The 21,157-nt window shown below is 36.5% G+C and overlaps 1 pseudogene; it reads right to left on the bottom strand.

The window, feature by feature from the left end:
- Positions 1-1,679: 1,679 nt before the first annotated feature.
- Positions 1,680-3,479, bottom strand: LOC103785449 (14-3-3 protein epsilon-like; annotated as a pseudogene).
- Between the last annotated feature and the right edge of the window lie 17,678 nt (positions 3,480-21,157).

Here is a 21,157-nt window from a genome sequence, read left to right as displayed (position 1 = left end):
TCATGTAATGAGTAAAGTATTAATTAAAAATATTTCCACAAAGAAAAGTTTAGGGCCTGATATCTTATATGTCAAATTCAATGAATATTTAATAAATACTATCAATTGTTTAAAAAAACTTTCAAAAACTGAAAAGAAATTTATACTTTCTAACCCACAACACTAGAGTTATTATACAATAAAATAAAGTACATAATAAAAATTTTAAAAATTCTCCAGATTGAAAAATAACAAAGGTCTTTTTTTGCAGATGATATAATTTTCTATATAAAAATATATAAGGAGTTCAATAAAATATCCCTAGAACTATAAACAAGTTAATTAATGTCACTAAATGAAAGATCAGAAAACAAAATTAAATTGCAGTTATAGACAAAATAAATCAACAATGAAAATGAAATAAAGAAAAAAAATATTTATAATAGCAATAAGCAGAAATATTAAAGTTTTAAAAGGAAGTACAAACATATTACACTCTATTTCTTAATTCAGAAAAATCATAGAACTGAATAAATTAACATGTTAGATAATCAAGTTTTAAATTATCATTTTTAAGATTAGAATATCTCACAGATTGATCTACAGATTCAATAAAATCTCCCCAAATTTTTAACTGTTTCTAATGGAAATTGACAAGTTCTTCCCAAAAACAAATATAGATAAGCTGGGCTTGGTGGCTCATGCCTGTAAACCCAGTGCTTTGGGAGGCCGAGGTTGGAGGACTGCTTGAGGTTGGAGGACTACTTGAGGCCTGGAGTTGAAAAACAGCCTGGGCAACATAGGAAGGTACTGTGTCTAGAAAGATAAAAAAATAAAATTAGCTGGATATGGCAGCGCATGCCTGTAGTCCCACCTACTTGGGAGGCTGAGGTGGTGGAATTGCTTGAGCACAGGAGTTTGAGGTAACAGTGAGCTTTGATTGATCCACCTCACTCCAGCCTGAGTGGCAGAGTGAGACTCTCTCTCTAAAAAAAGATTTAAAAAACAATATAAATGTGCACAGAATACCAAATACACAAAACAGTCTTTAAAAAGAAAAATAAAACAATTTATACTTTTTGATATGAATTCTTATTACCAAGGATAGATTCATGTAATTAATAGAATATATTTGAAGATCCAGCTGGGTGCGGTGGCTCATGTCTGTAATCCCAGCACTTTGGGAGGGTGAGGTGGGTGGATCACTTGAGGTCAGGAGTTCGAGACCAACCTGGCCAACATGGTGAAATTCCATCTCACCTACAAATACAAAAAAATTAGCCGGGCATGGTGATGCATATCTGTAATCCCAGCTACTTGGGAGGCTGAGGCAGGAGAATCGCTTGAACCTGGGAGGCGGAAGTTGCACTGAGCCTAGATCCTGCCACTGCACTCCAGCCTGGGCAACAGAGCAAACGTCTCAAAAAAAAGGAAGATCCATTTAAAAACACATTCATTTATGGCAAATTAACATTCACAAAAGTTCCAAAAAATTTCAATGTGGAAGAAACATCTTTTCCAAGAATTTTTCTAAGAAAATTGGCTATAAACGTTTAAAATAAGAAGTCAGACCCCATCTCAAATCAAATACATACTGAAATACTTAATATGAGCTGTAAAGCTAAATGTAAGAGCTAAAATGACAAACTCCTTACAAGAAACGCAGAAGTAAATTTTTATAATCTTTTATTCAATAACGATTTATTTATTTATTTTTTACATTTAGGTTTGTTTTATTTAAGTTTAATGTTAATTCCATACTGTGTTTCAGTAAGAACAATACAGATTCTGTATCTGTGGCTCCAGTCAGATATCCAGTAGAACAAATTAGCTTCAAGTTACACATACTGAACAAAAGTGATTGAGCTAGAAGAGGGGAGGAGTGAGGGGAAGCAGGTAGGGGGATGGAGAAGGAGTGGAAACAAATAATTGAACACGCATGCAGGCCCTTTTCCATACCACCTGCAACGCTAACCAGCTTCAGTGGGAGAGTAAAAGTAGGCAAGAATGAGCAGCCACGATTGTTGAACTGTTACCAGCACCATGCTTTTCAGCAACATTTCAGTAGAGTTTGAAAAACTTTTTACAGCAAAACCATTTCAAAACTCTCTCCCCAAACAAACTTTAACCATCTCAAGCTAACACCAAGTTACTTTCAAACATTGGTATAAAATACGGTTTAAACAATTAGAAAAACTGAAAAATGATACCACTTTTGCCTCTATAGTGTGATTAATATCTCCCTTAGACGCTTGCATCACCTAGAAGCGTCACCTAATGGCTTTCAAAGGTAATTTCCATTTCTAATGGTAATCTTGCCACATCTGGCACGGAGACAATACAGTAATGCTGAAAAAGCCTCTATGCGGTCCTGTTAGTGTCTTAAAGAACCTAAAAGCTGGGACCAGTAAAATCCACAGAAATTCACTCTTGCCTTTAAGAACTTTTGAAAACTGTTTAAAAAACAAACAAACAAACAAACAAAAAACAGGGCAGGAACCTAAATTCTGAGGCCAAATGTAAAAGTCAGATTTGGTGGTTCTCAGTGACAATGGGGAGTTGCCAAGGGGTGGGATAGGGAAGAGCAGGGTGGTCGGAGATGGTTTTTCTTGTTGGCTTTTATGTCTCACTGATTTTCATCTTCCACCTCCTGCAGCGCTTCTTTATTCTGTTCTTCACCATCACCCTGCATGCCTGAAGTCCATAGTGTCCTCATAGCTTTCTTCACTCAGCGTATCCAGTTCTGCAATTGTATCATTAAAAGCTGCTTTTGCCAACCTGCAGGCATGGTCAGGGGAATTAAGAATTTCGTAGTAGAATACAGAAAAATTTGAGAGCAAGACCTAAGCGAATAGGATGCATTGGTGGAAGTTCTGTCATTGCAATATCACTAGCAGCTTTATAAGCCACTAGGCTGTTCTCCACAGCCTCCTTCCTGTCATTTCCTGTGGCAAATTCTGCCAGATACCTGTGGTAGTCCCCTTTCATTTTATAATAGAAAACTTTGGACTCGCCAGTGTTCGCTGCCGGAATGAGGTTTTTGCCCAGTACATCCAGAATGTCACAGCAGAGTAACTTTAGCTCAGTCTCAATCATTTGCTGATATTCCCAAATCATTTTTAGCTTGTCTTCTCCTTCCTTGTTTTCTTCTTTCTGTTCAATACTGCTGATTATTCTCCAGGAGGCTCTTCTAGCTCCAATTACATTCTTATATGCAACAGATGGGAAGTTTATTTCTTCAACTGTCAGTTCCACATCCATCCCTGCTACTTTCTTCATTGACTACACCATTTCTTGGAAGATACTGCCAGTTCAGTTCCAGAGCACATTGTATTGCTCAGCCTGCTCGGCCAGCTTTACCTGGTACCAGATCCTCTCGATCATCCACAGCGGCAGCCGCTCCCACAGGGTCTGCGCGACCGATGGAAGCGGATAGTGTCTCTGCCTCTCGCTCCGCTTCTGGGCAGCAAAAATGGCGACACCACAATCCGGGACTTTCCCCTGCCCACGCGGAAAACTGCTCAGCTCTGTGGCAACCGCTTCCTGGCAACTAATGATTTCTTAAATAACACAACAAAAAAGCATAATCAAGAAGAAACTGATAAACTTCATCAAATTGAAAAACATTTTTTTCCAAACACCAAGAAGAATATATAATCTAAGCTGCATAATGAGAGACAATATTTCCAATTACATATCTTCTCGGGCTCTAGTATCCGGAATACAAACAAAACCAAAACAAACTCTTGCATGTCAATAATAAAAGGACAAATTACCAATTAAAAATGGTCAAGGGACTTGAATATATGTTTTACCAAAGAAGATATACAAATTGCTAATATGAACATAAAAATATGCTCAATATATTTTGCTATTAGGAAAATAAAAATCAAATCACAATGAGATAATAATGAACACACTATATTGACTATAACAAAGAGACAATAACAAGTGTCGGCAAATGTGGAAAGTATGGAATTTCTATGCATTGCAGCTGGAAAGGTAAAATAATGTAGTCATTTTATAAAACAATTTGGCAATTCTTCAAAATTTTAAACACAGAATTGCCACATGGCTCAGAAATTTTTCTCCACATATGTATGCAAAGGAAATGAAAACCTAAGTCACACAAAGACTTGTATGTGAATGTTCATAGCAGCAATGTTTATAAGAGCCAAAGGGGAATACCATCCAAATATCCATCAGCTAGTGAAAAAATATGTGTCATATTTATGCAATAAAATCCTCAGCAGTCAAAGGGAATTAAGCAATAATCCATGCTACATTGGAAATAAACCTCAAAAATAGTAAACTAAGTGAAACAAACTAGGTTTCAAAAAGATTACATAATTTATAATTCCACATATAAGAAGAGTCCATAAAAAGCTCATTGATAGACAGAAAATAAACTAATGGATGTCTAAGGCCTGGGTGATGGTGGAGAGTGAATGAAAACAAGACAGATTTTACTCTGAGATGATGAACATATTTTAAAGTTAGTTGTGATTATCAATATGTAACTCTGTTATAATATTAAAAACAGGCTGGGCGCGATGGCTCATGTCTGTAATCCCAGCACTTTGGGAGGCCGAGACAGGCGGATCATTTGAGGCCAGGAGTTCGAGACCAGCCTGACCAACGTGGTGAAACTCCATCTCTACTAAAAGTACAAACAAATTAGCCGGGCGTAGTGACGCATGCCTGTAGTCCCAGCTACTCAGGAGGCTGAGGCAGGAGAATCGCTTGAACCGGGAGGCAGAAGTTACAGTGAGCCGAGATCCCGCCACTGCACTCCAGACTGTGCGACAGAGCAAGACTCCGTCTCAAAAAAAAAATCAAAAATAAAAAAATTGATATTTACAATGAAAATGTCATTGTATTATGTAAATTATATCCCATTAAAGCCTATCAAAAATTAACATGCCAAAAGTATTAAAATAGCTTCTGACTTTAAGAAATCCAAGTAACAGACTTTTAACACCAAAGTTATTTCTGCTGATTTAATAAGTATTAAAGAAGAAGAAGATACTTTAAATATCACAAGAGGACACAAGTGCGACCAAAAACATCATAGAGGTTACGTAAGCAAAAAGAAAACAGTTTGTAAGGAGTATTTATGGATAGGAACCATCTGGTTTTACTAGACTAGAAAACTGAAGTCATTTACAGAAGACTACTGTAACTCAATTGTTACAAATAAGTAATGATGTCATCATAGAATGAGGAAAAATTAAAAATTAATTAATTAAAAATATTTGGAGAAGCAATCTAATATAAATTTGGTTGATGGCACCCGTCTCTACAGTTAGAGTAGCCTATTGCTAATGCAAAAGCTGCACATTCATTGCTTCTTCAAAACCAATCTCAATACCCAAATCTGATACTAATCTCTAAATTTATTACTGTAATTTATGAGAAGATATCTGCCTATTTTTTATTACATAACATGGCTAATGTTCAGTATTTGAAGGTTTTATTAAAAATAACTTAAATTTTTTATTTAAAACTTATTATGGCAGTTAAAAATGTAAACAAAAATATGGAAATTATACAAAAATTCCTGATTACCCATCACAAGGCTCCAGCCATTATTTTCTTTCATTTTCAATTATTAACTCCATTTTTTTGTAAAGTGTTAAATATACAAATCTGTGTTGTTAAATTTGTAGAAATTTTGTACCTCTAACAAAAAAAAAATGAAAATATTATTATGATTCCTCATAAATTTTTTTTTTTGAGACAGAATCTTGCTCTGTTGCCCAGGCTGGAGTGCAGTGGTGCGATCTCAGCTCACTGCAACCTTCAGCTCCCAGGTTCAAGGGATTCTCCTGCCTCAGCTTCCCGAGTAGCTGGGACTACAGGCGCCCACCACCACGCCCAGCTAATTTTTTGTATTTTTAGTAGAGATGGGGTTTCACCGTGTTAGCCAGGATGGTGTTGAACTCCTGACCTCGTGATCCGCCCCTGCCTCAGCCTCCCACAGTGCTGGGATTATAAATATCCATAATATATACACAAAAATCCATAAATATATACACAAATATATATTTAAAAATATTTTTGGCCAGGCGGTGTGAGCCACCGCGCCCTGCCAAAAATATTTTAAAATATATATTTGTGTATATATTTATGCAATACATGAGATATGTTGATACAGACATGCAATATATAATAATTACATTATGGAGAATGAAGTATCCATCCTCTCAAGCATTTATTCTTTGTGTTACAAATAATCCAATTATACTCTTAGATATATTAAAATGTACAATTAAATTATTATTGACTATGGTCACCCTGTTGTGTTATATCAGGTCTTTTTCATTTCTTCTAACTACTTTTTGTATCATAAACTATCCCCACTTCTTCCCAACCCCCCCCCACTACCCTCCCCAGCCTGTAATAACCATCCTTCTACTCTCTATCTCCATGAGTTTAATTGTTTTAATTATTAGCTTCCGCAAATAATTGAGAACATGTAATGTTTGCATTTCCTTTCCTGGCTTATTTCACTTATCATAATGTCCTGCAACTCATGTTGTTGCAAATTACTGGATCTCATTCTTCTTTATGGATATGTAGTATTCCATGGTGTATGTACCACATTTTCTTTATCTGGTCTTCTGTTGATGCACATTTAGGTTGATTCCATGATATTGCTATTGTGAATAATGTTGCAATGAACATGTGTGTACGTGTGTCTTTATGATAAAATAATTTATATTTATTTGGTTATGTACCCAATAATGAAATTGCTGGGTCAAATGGTGCTTCTGTTTGTAGTTCTTTGAGAAATCACCACAGTGCTTTCCACAATGTCTGGACTAATTTACATTCCCATCAGCAGTGTACAAGCATTCCATTTCCACCACAACTTTTGCAGCATGTTACTTTTTGTTTGTTTGTTTTTGTTTCTGAGATGGAGTCTCGCTCTGTTGCCAGGCTGGAGTGCAGTGGCACGATCTTGGCTCACTGCAACCTCTGGCTCCCAGGTTCAAGTGATTCTCCTGCCTCAGCCTTCAGAGTAGCTGGGACTACAGGCATGTGCTACCATGCCCAGCTAATTTTTGTATTTTTAGTAGAGATGGGGTTCACCATGTTGGCCAGGATGGTCTCGAATTCCTGACCTCGTGATCAACCCACCTCGGCCTCCCAAAGTGCTGGGATTACAGGTGTGAGCCACCGTGCCCGGCAGCAGCATCTGTTACCTTTTAACTTTTTAATAATAACCTTTATAACTTGTGTGAGATGGTATCTTATCCACTATCTAATATTTTAAATAATGTGCAAAAAAGGAAACAAAATCAGGTTATTCAGTATCAACAGTAACAAAAATTATGCACATTTGTACAACTTGACATCGTTACATTGCATGGTAGTTGTGAAAACATACATGTAGATAAAATATTTAAAAAAGGAAAGGGGCTCAAGATGGTAAACTAGTGACATTGGATGCCAGTTCTCCTTAGAAAGAACAATAAATATTGTGAACTGGTAATTATACCTCAAACAGAATATCAAGGAAAGAACACTAGAACCTAATTGAGAACTCACAGAGAAAACCTGAGGAACCGAAGGAAAAGGAAGCAAGAGGCCAACTCAGCAGATACCTGCTAGGAACCTGGAGGGGCTCAGCATTGCTGAGGACAGGTAAGTAGGAAATGTTTCCACAGCCTACATTTCTCCTGTGGACTGCCACAGTCTGAACTGTGGGAGAGCTCCTTTGTTCTCATGAACCCTGACACTAACATGGCTGTTGACTTCAAGAACCCTTGGAGCATAGCACCAGACTGGGGACTCATACTGTGCTACTCACTTTCTACCAAGATACAAGTGGTTGTGTCAGGATGCCACTGGGAAAATGCAGGTATTAGGGGACTGACTCCAGCCCTGTGAACCTCAGTTCCCCTATCTGCATCTCAGGAGCTACCGCTGACATTGGCCAGTGCCAGCTTGAAGGGCTGCAGTGGCACAGAGCTGGCTGGACCCAGGAATGACACAGTTCCCCAGAATTTTGGCCCTTACAGAGTGCTGCTCCTGGGAAAGTGGAGAGTTCAGTGAACCAAGAAGGCGAAACTGGGACAAAAGACAATCAAAGCATTCTACTTTCAGAGTCCAATAGCTGCCTGCTTGCGGACTGTGAAAAGTAACTTTGCTCTCAACAGGTGCGAAAACTGTCCTCACACTGCAAATGAAGAGTGAAATGCCCTCCCACCAACTGCACAGCCTCTGTGCAGTGGCTCAAGCATGGCGAATGAGACCCCTCTTTTCCCTTCCCACACCACTGCAGGCACAGCCTCTACTACTGCCACAGGAAGTTGGGGTAGGTGAGCATCTTGAGCTGTGAGTGGTGACTGCAACCTGACTGGCAGCATGGACTTCAAGCCTAGGCTTAAAAAAAGGGCAATGGGCCGGACACGGTGGCTCATGCCTGTAATTCCAGCACTTTGGGAGGCCGAGGCGGGCGGATCACTTGAGGTCAGGAGTTCGAGACCAGCCTGGCCAATGTGGTGAAACTCCGTCAATACTAAAAATACAAAAATTAGCTGGGTGTGGTGGCGGGCACCTGTTATCCCAGCTACTCAGGAGACTAAGGCAAGATAATCGCTTGAACCCTGGAGGCGGAGGTTGCAGTGAACTGAGATCATGTCACTGCACTCCAGCCTGCGCATCACAGTGAGACTCTGTCTCAAAAAAAAAACAAAAAAATAAGTTACTAATGAGCTCCCTTCCAAACCAACAGAATCGCATTTTCTTACAGTGAGTGAGATCTGGAATACCAAATAATTTATATGCACATGAAAGCTTGAAAGGCAATGCTTAGCTAAGTGGCTCTCACCCTAAACTTCCATTTAAGAGCGTCTGGCCAGTTTGAAGAAATGCCATCCCCTGTGCCCTCGCCACTGCTTCTACCTATTGTTCTGGGTGGAATCATTCATGTGGTTCTAATTAATTGCCCCATGTGATTCCCAGGTGAGGCCAGGGTAAAGCACAAGGGCTCCCAAATCCTTTCAGGAGAGCTGAAAAGCTTTAAGCTTTTTCCCTGAAGGGAGATCACAGAGGCTCTCTGCTTGCATTTGGTAGGGTGCTAGTCAGTTTGGCCCATATTCCCATTGCTGTAACAGAAATCACTGGAGTCTGTGGCGAGGGAGAGTACTAGAGGGCAGAAAAATGAGAAAATCTTTATATAGCAGGTCATTGTTTCTGAATTCTACAACAGAGGCCAGAAGGAGAGAACATTTTCTGCACTTTAAGGTCCTTCTGCCTGTGGGTGTGGTGGTGCCAGGTAAAAAGTTTGGCCTGATGCCTTCAAGGACACATTCTCAAGATGAAGGTGAGATTTGTTCAGTTAATCTCTCCTGAGAAGGAATCCGAGAAGAGAGAAAAAATGGCTGATTCTCAGATAAGTGTGTCCCAGGTCAAAAACTGTGTCCACTTTTTCTTCTAGAATGTCATGTATCTAGAACTGCAATCATTTCCATTTCTACTTCTGATGTTTCTGCCTAACAAGATTATTTTAACTACCTTTTTTCTTTTCTTCTCATGACAGTGAAAGGACCTCTTTAAAATAATTCTCCCCTCTATATTAGAGCCTTATCTTCATTCCCTCCATCCAGGCTTCTTACATATCACAAATAATTCTCATCTTGAATTTATACTCTGAAATATTGAAAGTATGCCCTTTGTTGACAGATCTGTCTGGGCAGGTGGGGATATAAAACATTCTTTTTGGGGGATGGTGCTGGGTCCTCAGATATCAATGAGTGAGAAAAGTACACTGTTTATGTTCCATCTGGATGCTCCATCAGCTCTATGAGGAACATAACTTTTAAATGCACACTTAAAAAGGATGGAATTAATTGCCTGGGATAATTCAGAAGATAAGAAAAGGAATTAATTTTTTAAAATGTGCCTTCTAGGATGCTAAAGAGGGAGTATTTAAATACACTATTAGAAATTACAAAACATGGGAAACATATGTGGCTTGAATTTTACATAAAACTGATTTTTTATGATTAGATTCTGATTATGGTTTATGTTTTTTGGCCAGTAATCTTCCAGAAGTCATGCTGAATCTTCCCATATGTATCAGCACCTGATACCAATTTGTCTCATTAATTTTATTCACTTGGTTAAGATGCTCTCTAAAGGATTCCTCCACCATAAAGTTACTTTTTCTTTGAACTCTATCATTAGCAGGTATCTTGGAGAGACTTTCTGATCAATGTGCATAAACAATCACATTTAATCTGAAAGTACCCCTTTCTTATTTGTTTCTCTTTGTTTATACCTTGCTTCAGCAAATGAAGGTTGTCATCGTTGTTTACTGGTCTTATACACTGGGATAAAACCCAGCTTCTGTCACTTACTAGATGTTTTACAAAATATTTTTCTTAGCTAGAATCATTGGCATCATTGACGAGTTGTTAGCAATGCAGAAACTCAAGTCTCATCCCAAGTCTCTTGAATTAGAATACGCATTTTAACAAAATCTCCAATTTATTGATGTACACATTAACATATGAGAGGTACCTTCTAACTTATTGTGACTTCTCCATATGAGAACTATATACAACTTACTCTGTAGGATGTAAATATAGCACTCAAAACTGTATATGCTTGTGTTTATGCCATGAATTGTATGCTGCATCATTCAGAAAACTATAGTACCTACACTGGTTTTGTGGATCTTATTTCATTCTCTTTCCTCAGAATGAGGGAATACATTAGAGAATCTTTCTGTATTAAATAGTATCTTATTGGATAATTCAAGTCTCTCGTGTAAAACAGAGCCAACTCTCTTAACTCTCAAACACCTAGAGTCAAATTAAGAATTCTGCCCATGGCCACTTGCTAAATATGTGTGTGTGTTTGTTTTTTTTTAGAAACCGCTAACATTGAAGGATGCAGCCATAGAATTATCTTAGAAGGAGTGGGAATGTCTGAATCCTGCTCAGTGGAATTTGTATAGGGATGTGATGTTAGAAAATTCAGAAAGCTGGTTTCCCTAGGTAAGAATGACATTTCCCCGGAATTCCTAATACACCCTAAGGTTTCTATTTGCTCCCTTTGTAGAATGATTTTGGGAGTTTTTGCTTGCTTAAATTATTTTTAGATCAATACTTTTAAGGGAAACTTGAAGGTTTTTTGGAATAAAGAAAGAAAATCTTCAAGATGTTTTATCTTAACAACAGAAACCTTCCCCTTTCTTGAGCTAATCTGTATCCTTCACTCCAGATTAGTAGAAATCTAGAAATTCAGTGGCATAAAATATTGTTGCCCAAATATTGAAATCCAATATTCATCACCAATTTTAAATTCAATAGTGTTGCATAGTAGAGCTAAGGGCCCGGAAATGTAAAATATGTTTTAAATATTCTAAAGGTTCTGTCAGAAAACAGTACTTTGAAATTAATTTTTTAGAATGTTTTATAATATTCTCTCCTCTCTACTGAACATAATACTAGGTCGGTAATTGGAGAATCCCAGCAAGTCATGTTACTTTTTTCTAACAGGTCTTGCTGTCTGTAACCCTCATCTGATCTCCTGCCTTGAGCAAATAAAAGAGCCCTGGAATGTGAAGAGACATGAGACAGTAGTCAAATACTAAGATAGGTAAGCATGAATGAAGCAGATAACACAGACCAGAAGTACAAAGGTCAAAAAGAATGCCAGACCTTAAAATGTGATATGGGACACTCTGCTTCAATGGAAATGTTTCCTAAAAAGCCACTTTTTCCTCTTGCTCTCAAATAGGAGCATCTTCTTTCCCATACCCTTAAATTCTCTAAAGACTCTACTTCCCATTCTGTGATTTTCCTTTGAGATTACTATCAGAGCCAGAGTCTTCTTTATGGCTTATAAGGTACTGCATGATATGCCTGTTCTTCCATTGCTTTGGGGGGATACAAGAATATCTTTATTTTTGAGGAACTGCATGTTAGATCATTTTTAAAGTTTTCTTTTTCCATCATGTCTGAAATGTGTGAGAGCAGTGGTGATATTAAGATTTGTTTCAGGAATCTCAGGAACATCAATGACAAACGTGGCTTGTTATTTCTCTATTTTTTCTTTCTGATTTTCGCAATCCTAACAGATTTGAAGTGGTAGGTCATTATTGGTTTCATTTGCAACTGCCTGATGGTAGGTGATATTGAGCACTCTTTCATATACCTGTTGGTCATTTGTTGTATATATTCGTTGACAAAATATTTTGTAGTCTTCTGTCTATTTTTCAGCTGGATAATCATCATTATTATTATATTTACCTTTGCTTTGAATTTCTCATATATTTTGAATATTAAACTCTTATCATATATATGGTTTGCTATTGTGAGTATGATGCAATAAACATGCAAATGTATCTATCATTTTAATATAATAAATTCTTTTTTGGGGTAGATTCCCAATGATGAGATTTCTGAATCAAATGGTAGTTCTATTCTTAGTTATTTGAAAAATTTCCATATCGTTCTTTACAGAGGTTACATTAATTTATATGTTTTTGCTGACAGTGTATAGAGTGTTCCCCTTTTTCCACATCTTTGCCAATGTTTATTATGTTTTTTTCTTTTTAATAGTAGCCATTATTGCTAATGCAATATCTCACTGTGGTATTACTTTCTGTTTCTCTGCTAATTAGTGATATTGAGCATTTTTTAAATATGCATGTTGGCTATTTGTATGTCTTTTTTGAAAAATGCCTAGTTATTTGCCCATTTTCAGTGGGATTCTTTGTTTTTATCACTATGATGATTTGAGTTTGAGTTATTTGTAAATTCTGAATATTAGTTCCATGTTGGCACACAGTTTGCAAATATGTTCTTTTATTCTGTAGGTTGCCTGTTTACCCTGTTGATTATTTTTTTTGCTGTGCCAAAATGTTTTACTGTGAGTCCCATTTGTCTATTTTCCTTTACTTTTGTTTATTGCATGTTTGAGGTTTTAGTCATGAATACTTTGCATAAACCAATGCCCAGAAGAGTTTTTCTCACATCTTCTCTTAGCACTTTTATAGCTTCAGGTCTTACTTTAATTCTTTAATTCATCTCGAGTTGATTTTTGTATATGGTGAGTGATAGGGATCTGTTTCTATTCTTCTGTATATGGTAATCCAATTTTCTTAGCACTATTACTGAACAGGGTATTCTTCCTCTAGTGTATCTTGTGATCAGTTTAGTCAAATATCAATTGACTGAAGATATGTGACTTTATTTCTGAGTTTTCTTTTCTTTTCTTTACTTTTTTTTTTTTTTTGAGATGGAGTCTCACTCTGTCACCAGGCTGGAGTGCAGTGGCACCATCTCGGCTCACTGCAACCTCTGCTTCCGGGGTTCAAGCAATTCTTCTGCCTCAGCCTCCCAAGTAGCTGGGACTACATGAGCACGCCACCACACCCAGCTAATTTTTGTATTTTTAGTAGAGACAGGGTTTCTCCATGTTGGCCAGGATGGTCTTGATCTCTTGACTTTGTGATCCACCTGCCTTGGCCTCCCAGAGTGCTGGGGTTACATATTTCTGGGTTTTCTATTCTGTTTCCTTAATCTACATGTCTGTTTTTATACCAGTACCATGCTGCTTTGGTTACTATTGTGTTGCAGTATAATTTGAAGTCAGGTAAGTGATGCCTCCAGCTTTGTTCTTTTTGCATAGGATTGCTTTGGCTCTTTTGGCCCCTTTCTTATGAATCTTATGATAGTTTTTATCTAATTCTGTAAAAAATAATGTGGGTATTTTGATAGAGATTGCAGTAAATCTGTAGATTGCTTTGGGCAGTATGGTTATTTTACCAATATTAATTCTTTCGATCCATGAGCATGAGCCATTTTTCTTTTTGTGGCATTTACATTTTGTCTAATCAATGTTTTGTAGTTTACCTGTAGAGATCTCTCATTTACTTGATTAAATATGTTCCTGTGTATTTTATCTTTTTTGGTAGCTATCGTAAATGAAATTGCCTTCTTGATTTGGTTCCCAGTTGGATCACTGTTTGTGTATAGAAATACTACTAATTTTTGCATATTGATTTTGTATCTTGACACTTCACTCAATTCATTTATCATATTTTAAAGACTTTGGTAGAGTTTTTAGGTCTTTCTAAATATAATATCACATCATCAGTGAACAGGAATAATTTAATTTAATTTTTCTAGTTTAGGTGCCTTTCTTTCTTTCTTTCTTTTGCCTGATTGCTCTAAGACTTCCAATACTATATTAAATAGGAGTGGTAAAAATGGCATCCTTTTCTTGTTTTGGTTCTTAAAAATAATTTTTCTCATTCATTATAATTATAATGTTACTTCTATGTTTAATTTATTGAGGGTTTTCATCATGAAGAAATGGTGAGTTTTATTAAATTCTATTTCTGCATTTGTTGAGATAACCATATGGTTTCTGTCTTTAATTTTGTTCATGTAGCTTATTATGTATACTGCTTTGTGTACTTTGAACCATTATTGCATCCTTGGTATAGAACCCACTAGATCATGGTATATATATATTTTTATTTTATGTTGGATTCAGTTTAGTAGTATTGTGTTGAAAATTCTTGCATTTATGTTCACAAAGATATTGGCTTATAGTTTGTTGTTGTTGTTGTTGTTGTGTGTCCTTGGCTAGTTTTGGTATCAGGGTGATAATGACCTCAGAATTACTTAGAAAGAATTTCATGGCCAGGCGCGGTGGCTCATCCCTGTAATCCCAGCACTTTGGGAGGCCGAGGCGGGCAGATCACGAGATCAGGAGATCAAGACCATCCTGGCTAACACAGTGAAAGGCCGTCTCTACTAAAAATACAAAAAATTAGCCGGGCATGGTGGCGGGCACTTATAGTCCCAGCTACTTGGGAGGCTGAGGTAGGAGAATGGCATGAACGTGGGAGGTGGAGCTTGCAGTGAGCCGAAGATCGCACCAGTGTACTCCAGCCACCAGTGTACTCCAGCCTGGGAGACAGAGCGAGACTCCGTCTCAAAAAAAAAAAAAAAAAAAGAATTTCATTATTCTCAATTTTGGGGAAGAGTTTCAGGAGGATTATTATTAATTCTTTGTACATTTGGTAGAATTTGTGCATTCATCTGGTCCTGAGATTTTCTTTTTCAAGACTTTTTTTATTACTGATTCAATCATGCTACTTATTATTGGTCTTTTCAGGCACTCTGTTTCTGCCTGGTTCTATCTTGGGAGGTTGTATATTTCCAGGAATTTATTCTTTTTTTTTTCTAGGTTTTCAGGTTTGTGAGTGTCTAGTTGTTTTTAATAGTTTTTAGTGATCTTTTTTATTACTGTTGTATCCATTGTATGTCTATTCTTTTACTTCTGATTTTGTTTATTTAGATTTCTCTTATTTTTGCAGTTAGTCTAGCTAGCAATTTATCAATTTTGTCTTTTTGAGGAACTAACTATTCTGTTGATCATTTGTATTGTTTTTGGTCTTTATTTCATTTGATTCTGTTCTTGTTTTTGTTATTTTTTTCTTCTTCTAACTTGGAATTTGGTTTGTTATTAATTTTCTAGTTTCTTGAAGTGTGATGTTAGGTCCTTAATATGTAAGCTTTCTACTTTTTTGATGCAGGCATTTAGTGCTATAAACTGCTGTCTTAGTACTATTTTTGTGGTGTCTCACAGGTTTTATTATATTGTGTCTCTATTTCCAATTTGTTCCCACAAATTTTTACTTTTCATCTTAATTTTTTACTTGAGATGGGGTCTCACTCTGTCACCCAGGCTGGAGTGTAATGGCATGATCTTGGCTCACTGCAATCTCCACCTCCTAGGCTCAAGTGAGCCTCCAACCTCAGCCTCCTGAGTAGCTGGGACCACAGGTGCACATCACCACACCCAGATTTTTTTTTTTTTTTTTTTTTTTTTTGTATTTTCGGTAGACACAGGGTTTTGCCATGTTTCCCAGGCTAGTCTCAAACTCCATACTTCAGGTGATCCACCTGCCTCAGCCTCTCAAAGTGCTGGGGTTACAGGTGTAAGCCACCACCCCCGGCTGACCCTCTTAATTTCTTAATTGACACGGTGACTGTTTAAGAGCATGTTGTTTAATTTCTTCATAATTTTAGTTTCTGAAATTCCTCTTCATATTGATTTGTAGTTTTATTCTACTGTGGTTTAAAAAGGTAGTTGATATAATTTTGACTTTGGGGGGTACTTTGTTGAGACTTGTTTTATTGCCTACCACATGGTCTATGTTGCAGAATGTTCTATGTTTTGATGACAGGAGTGTATATTCTACGATTGAGTGGGAAACATGTTCTGCAGATGTCTTTTAGGTCCATTAGATCTAAAGTCCAATTTAAGTCAAATAATTATTTTTCAGCTTTTCTATTTCAATGATCTCTCTAATGCTGTGAGTAGAATTTTAAATTTCTCCACTATTATTGTATTGCTGTCTATCTTTTTCTATAGGTTTAGTAATTTTTTAAAAAATCTGGGTGCTTTGATGTTGGGTGCATATATATTCAGAATTGTTATATCCTCTTGCTGAATTGAATCTTTATTATTGGATGATTACCTTCTTTATCCTTTTTGTTACTGATTTTTATTTAAAGTCTGTTTTATTTGATGTAAGTATAGATACTCCTGTTTGCTTTTGGTTTCTATTTGTGTTACTATATTCCTCCCTTTACTTTTAGTCTGTATGTGTCTTACAAGTAAGGTGATATTCTTGTAGGCAACATAGTATTGAATCAACTTTTCTTATCCATTTCCTAAATCTGTACCACATGATGTGGAATTTAATTGATTTGTATTCAAGGTTAATATTGACATGTAAGGTTTTGTTTTTGTCATAATGTTGCTTTCTAGTTTTTTTAAACCTATTTATATTTGTGGTTGGATAAAATTCTGTCGTGTTGTGATTTGATATTTATTCTTTTTCTCTTTTTTTTTAAGACCTATTTTATACTTCTACATGTTTTAATGATGGTGAATATCAATCTTTTGTTTTTATATTAGAAATCCTTTGAACATCTCTTGTAGGCCCAGCCTAGTGGTAATTACTTTCCCCAGCATTTATTTGTCAGGGTAAGACTTTATTTCTTCTTCATTTGTGAAGGTTAATCTAGCTTAATGTAAAATTTTTGGCTGGCAGTTTCTTTTCCTTTCATCTTTAAAAGTGCCATCCCATTCTCTTCCGGCCAGTAAAGTTTCTTTTGAGAAGTCTGCTGTTAGTCTGATGTGGTTTCCTTTATAAATGACTAGATGCTATTCTTTTGCTGGTTTTAGAATTATTTCTTTCATTTTGACTTTACATATTCTGATTATCATATGCCATGACGAATTCCTTTTGCAATGTATTTTGCTGTGATTGCTGGGCTTCTTGTATATGGATTTCTAACTCTGTTGCGAGGTTTGGGAAGTTTTCTTAAACTTTGTTTTCAATTATTTTCTTGAATAGGTTTTCTAAAATGTTGATTTTTTTACCCCTCAAAAACACTGATAATCTGTAAGTTTAGTCACTATATTTAGTCCCAAACATCTCAAAGTCTTTGTTCATTCTCTTTTATTCTTTTTGCCTTATTTTTGTCTGAGTAGATTATTTTGAAAGACCTGTTTTCAAGTTCTGAAAATTCATTTTATTCCTGTTCTCATCTATTATTGAGTCTTTAAATGTATTTTCTTTTTCCTTCAATAAACCTCCATAATTTTTGTTTGGATTTCTTTTAAAAGATATCTACCTCCTTGATACATTTCTCATTCATTCTCTGAATTTATTTATTTGTTTATTTTTGTATTGGTTTTCAGATTTCTCTTGCATCTCTTTGAGCTCCTTTAAAACCTACTTTTTAAAAGTCTTTTAAAGTCTGACATTTCGATGAATTTTTTTGTTAGGATACTGGAAAATTATTGTGTTCTTTTGAAAGTGTCATAAACTTTGCTTTTCCATGCTTCCTGTGTCTTTATATTGATTTCTGCACATCTGGAGCAACAGTTTCTTCTTTTTATTTTGAATTTACATTCATTGGAGGAAGCTTATTTTTTGAAGTTATTACCATGATGTTTATTGCATAGGGCCATTTGGCTTTACTTTTAGGTTTGTGCAGTGGGAAAGACTCTGCATACATTTCTTGAGTATAAACAAATATATATATATACACACACACACGTGTATGTGCGTGTGTGTGTACAACAAATACAATGTTTTATTGGCTTAGGAGTCATCTTTTATCTGGGGTTGATTTTTAAAACTGAGTCTCAGAAAACAATTAATGTATCTTTGTTGTGTTGGTCATTGAGGTTCAGCACAGTATGACACCTGACTTAATAGGGTGAGGGGTTAGGATGGGGTAGAAGATGAGAAATTACTTAATGGCTATAATCTACATTATTTGAGTGATGCATGCCCTACAAGCTCTGACCTCACCACTGTGGAATATATGCATGTAATTGAATTATACTTGTACCCCATACATTTGTATAAATAACTTAAAAAGAACCACAAGAGTTTACTATCTTGTTTGTTTATAAATACAAATACATTATGAATGTTTCCCATGACATTAACTATTATTGATGCAGTAGCTAAAAAGAAATTTTAATTTTAATAAAAAGCAGCCCCCAAATTATTTCTTTTCTAACATAGAGCAGTGTGTAAAATTGAGCTGCAGACATAGATAAGCAAGATGGAAGCTTGCACAGATAAACACCGGCAGCTGTGTCAATAAGAAAAGGTGCTACCTGGGGACTAGGCATGTTCAGAATGGTGGCTCTATCTTCCCTTTCCTTTGTAAACCATGTGTACAGTAAGAAGCAGGCAACATGGTGGCAGGCAACATGGCATCAGCCAGGCAAAGACCCCATCTGCATTATAGAAGATTAGGTGGGGGCAGTCAGCTTCCCTGTGCACTGTGTAAACATCACACCTGGCTCAACCAATATTTGGGCCATATGTAAATCAGACACTGCCTCCTCAAGCCGGTCTATAAAATCTGGTGCACTTTGCTGCAGGCCGGAAGTCCACTCAGGTAACCCTCTCCCTCACAGGAGAGAGAGCTATTTTCCTTTCTCTTTCTTTTGCCTATTAAACCTCCACTTCTAAACCTAATTCTTGTGTGTCCACATACTCAATTTCCACGGCATGAGACGACAAAACCCAAGTATTTACCCCAGACAGACGACACTGCTTCATTATGTTATAAGTGGTAAATTTATTAGTTAAAATTGCTATATTAAGAAATATAGCACATTTTAAGGCTGCTGATGCACAGTGCAATAACTGCCATATACAAATAGGCACCAATTATACTTAGAGCCCAGGCACAGAGACTCACACCTGTAATCCCAGCATTTTAGGCTCCCAGGGCAGGTGGATCACTTGAAGTCAGGAGTTTGAGATCAGCCTGACCAAAATGGTGAAACCCCATCTCTACTAAAAATATAAACTTTTTTTTTAGTAGAAAAAACTTTTTTCTATTAGTGGGCATGGTGATGCCCTCCTGTAACCCTGCAAGGGTGAGTTAAGAGAATCGCTTGAACCCAGGAGACAGAGGATGCAGTGAGTTGAGATCACATCACTCCAGCCTGTGTGACAGAGTGAGACCCCGTCTCAAAAAAAAAAAAAAAAAGTATTACAAAGCTCTTGTTTCCCTGCACTTACCATTTATGAATAGTTTAATGAAATATGTTATTTTAAAAAACATTTTCCATTTTGGTATGTAAAAAACTGGCATCTCATTATTTTAATATGCATTTTAGTAACTAGGTAACTTGGTTTTATATATGTTAAGTGCATTACTTTTTGAATTGCCTAGTCATGTCTTCTGCTTATTTTGCTATTCAATTATTTAACATTTTAGTGATTCATATGAGTTCCCCATTATAGTAACCATTTGTCCAAAATTATTATATATCTATATCTCCATTCAGATTCCAGTGTTCATTCTCAATGTTTCTGAGAGAAAAGGACTTCCTCCCCCTAAAGATTTCCACTCTCTAAAGAGCTTAAACAAGTACCAATTACTCAAACACAATTAGGGAAGTTTAAACATTATCTAATTGAACTTTATTTGTGGAAAATAAATGTTCTTACCTTTCCATTATTATTTAACCATGTATAGAAAGGAGCCCATACATTCTAGGCTGATAAATCTCTTTTTAAAAAGAGAAAATGTATTCTGTCGAAGAGGGGACCAAATTCCAAGTTCACACTGCACTTTGCTAAACACATTGCCTTTGTGTTGGCTGTGTTCTCTCTGAAACACAGAGCTGCTCACATCACAGCCCTGTTCCAAAACATTTGATGGCTCATAGCAGCCAACACAACCGACCCCCCATTCATTTTTCCAAGGTCAACACCTCTTATTATCACAACCCTACGCAACACTTCCAAACTCTATTCTCTACTCACACTCCACTTCTTGTCCTACTCGGTCCTCAAGTAAGCCTCATATTTTTATACTCCAAGGCCGATACTTAAACTGTTTTTTTCCTAAATGTACATTTTCCCATTCCCACATCTTTCTTTTCCACATGGCAAACCCTGCACATTTGAGAGCATTACTTTCTCTTTCCACTTGAATGTTCTCCACTTGTTCTTGCTGGTTGTGAGGCACTGGCGAGTTTTAGAACTGGAATCATATTTTATCCATCTTTGCAGTTCTAGAGCCTTGCGCTGGGGTAATTGTCAAAAAATGGTTCCCAATGCAAACTTGCTGATGGTGATATTCAACAGATGAGAAAATGAGCCAGAATGCCTGTCTACTAATCCAGATGGCTTTTCACTATTATTTTGCTAAAACTCCCCCATTGTCATTAGCAAAATAACAATGATAATAATGATACTAGTACTAAATACACAAGATAAGTCAGTTATAATTGAGCTGGTAGCATGCATGACTTAAATTCTCTATTTATTGCTAGTTTCAAGATAGTCCTCATCCACAGATAGGAAAAAACAGGAAACAGACCCTCAAGTGCTTATCACAGTGCAAAATCTTCCAATTCCATAACTTGCTCAGGCACCCTCATAAAATAAACAAGGCACACTGGTGACCCCCATCTCAGACACACTCTAAGAGAGATAGAAGGTCTTCCTCTTTACTGTCCTCCAGTACACTTGACTCCTCCTGCTTCAAAAACAACAATAACAAAATAATATCTCCCAGAGGCTATCACACTTGAACTTGGACAAATTTTTAGATTTGATTAGTAATTAGGTCAATACAGTTGTTGC

Source organism: Pan paniscus, chromosome 6 (genome assembly GCF_029289425.2).
Source record: "Pan paniscus chromosome 6, NHGRI_mPanPan1-v2.0_pri, whole genome shotgun sequence".
NCBI lineage: Eukaryota > Metazoa > Chordata > Mammalia > Primates > Hominidae > Pan > Pan paniscus.
This window is presented reverse-complemented; position numbering and strand designations above follow the sequence as displayed.